Source organism: Onychomys torridus, chromosome 19 (assembly GCF_903995425.1).
Source record: "Onychomys torridus chromosome 19, mOncTor1.1, whole genome shotgun sequence".
Taxonomy (NCBI): domain Eukaryota; kingdom Metazoa; phylum Chordata; class Mammalia; order Rodentia; family Cricetidae; genus Onychomys; species Onychomys torridus.
In genome coordinates, this window is record NC_050461.1 from 47,482,655 (window position 1) to 47,485,246 (window position 2,592).

A 2,592-nucleotide genomic window follows, 5' to 3' on the forward strand; every position below is an offset into this window, starting at 1 on the left:
TATCTGTAGCTTAGAAACTATACTTCCTCCATTATGTATATTTTCTTTCTGTTTTTGGAAAAAAAAAATGAAGAGGCCATGTCCCAGATATTTCATGGAAACATACTGACATGTTTGTCAAGCTTTATATTTAACCGAGTATCTTCTATTTTTATTTGCTAAATCTAGAAACCCTCCACAGTATCAGATTTGATAGCCCTATAATTAATGTTTTCTACTTTTCAACAGAACACTTTCCTTGGGGAACACTTAACTGTAAATATGTGGCTCTTTTTTTCATTCTGAAATATATTGGTGGGGTTTATATATATAAAAGGCACAAAGAGAAAAACCATATCAAATCCCACTACCATAGAAGTCTGTCATTTTCATTTTATGTAGGACACTCTATGCATACATGTGCAATTACACATTTATATGTCATTTATGTCATTTATGTAATCACACCATATAGTCTTTCCTATAGCCTCCATTTTAGTTGTTCTTTTTTTAAACATTTTTATTTTGTGTGTGTGTGTGTGTGTGTGTGTGTGTGTGTGCACATGAGCGTGTGCGAGCATCTGGACAGATGTCAGGTGGGCCTCTGGGTCCCCTGGAGCTGGAGTCACAGGCAATCATGAGCCATCTGATGTGGCCCTCTGTTCTGAACTCAGGTCGTCCAGAGGAACAGAAAGCATTCTTGACCACTAAGCCATCTCTCCAGAGAGACTGATTACTTTTTTCAAACAATGTGTTTATTTGCATTTTATGTGTATGTGTGTTTTCTTACATGAATGTCCATGTGTATGCACCATGTGAGCATGGTGTCCATTGAGACTGGAAGAGGTGATCATATCCCTTAGAAATCAAGTTATAGATACTGGTTACCTTCCATGTAGGTTCTGGGGATGAACCTGGGTCCTCCAAAAATGTCTAGTGCCCTTAACCACTAAGCCAGCTCCTGTTTATGTTTTTTCCTGACTAACAATTTTACTGCCTATTCAAAAAGATCTAACTTTGATTTTTAAAAAAGAAATCTAATTTACTTATGGTTCCGGAGTATACCAGACTTGGGCTACATATAGAAACAATGAACTACTGGTTTGTTAATTTTTTTAATTACATAATGCAAGGGGGCCTTGCTTCACACAGCAAGCCCAGAACCTGTTATCTGAGCCTTTGAGGAATCTTGCAAAAATGATACCCACTTTAATGAAAATGGTGCATGCCAGCTGGCATTTACTACGCTCTGGTTATTTTATCTTAATTTACTTTGTTCAAGAAACTCACTAGGGACTGGAGAGAGACAGTTCGTGGGATTAAGAGCACCTCTTGTTCTTTCAGAGGACTAGGATTTGATTCCCAGTGGCTCACAGCTGTAACTCAGTTCCAGAGGATCTGATCCCTCTTCCCACCTCTGTGAGCACCAGACATGCATGTGATGCACAGACACACATGTGTACAAAACATTCTTTATTTCTTTTTTTGGGGGAGGAGGGGGGTTCGAGACAGGGTTTCTCTGTAGCTTTGCTACTTTCCTGGAACTCATTTGGTAGACCAGGCTGGCCTCGAACTCACAGAGATCCGCCTGTCTCTGCCTTCCGAGTGCTAGGATTACAGGCATGCGCCACCACCGCCCGGCTGCAAAACATTCTTATGCATACAATAAGTAATCTTAAAAAAGAAGAACCTTTTGTGATGGGCGGCGAACAAGGACGGACGGCGATAAAGGCCTCGGGCACGCTCCGGGGGTACAACGTGGTGGGGCAATGTTTGCTCACCCCGAAGTGCCACACGCCACCACTGTATCAAATGCACATCTTCACACCCAGCCATGTGGTGGCCAAGTCCCGCTTCTGGTATTTTGTGTCACAGCTGAAGAAGATGAAGAAGTCATCGGGAGAGATAATGTAGTGCGGGCGGGAGTTTGAGAAATCACCGCTGCGTGTGAAGAACTTCGGCACCTCGGTGCGCTATGACTCCCACAATGGCACACACAACCTGTCCCGAGTACCGGGACCTGACCACTGCGGGTGCTGTCACACAATGCTACCGAGACATGGCACCGTGCCCGCCCACGCTCCATCCAGATCATGAAGGTGGAAGAGATTGCAGTGGGCAAGTGCCGCCTGCCGGCTGTCAGGCAGTTCCACGACTCCAAGATCAAGTTCCCTTTGCCACATCGTGTGCTGCGGGGCCAGCACAAGCCTCGCTTGGCCACCAAGAGGCCTAACACCTTCTTCTAGACCCAGAGACCCACTGAATAAAACTCCAGAGAGGAGGAGGAGGAGGAGGAGGAGGAGGAGGAGGAGGAGGAGGAGGAGGAGGAGGAGGAGGAGGAGGAGAAGGAGAAGAAGGAAGGAGAAGAAGGAGGAGAAGGAGGAGGAGGAGGAGGAGGAGAAGGAGAAGAAGAATTAGAAGGAGGAGGAGGAGGAGGAGGAGGAGGAGGAGGAGGAGAAGGAGAAGAAGAAGAAGAAGAAGAAGAAGAAGAAGAAGAAGAAGAAGAAGAAGAAGAAGAAGAAGAAGAAGAAGGAGAAAGGAACTTACTAAATAGGTATGAGACTATACGCCCATGAAGGAGGGGCTTCGGGAGGGCAGCTGCCCACCCAATGT

At 45.2% G+C, this 2,592-nt stretch overlaps 1 pseudogene; it reads left to right on the top strand.

The window, feature by feature from the left end:
• Positions 1–1,677: 1,677 nt before the first annotated feature.
• Positions 1,678–2,225, top strand: LOC118570307 (annotated as a pseudogene).
• The last annotated feature ends 367 nt before the right edge of the window (positions 2,226–2,592 follow it).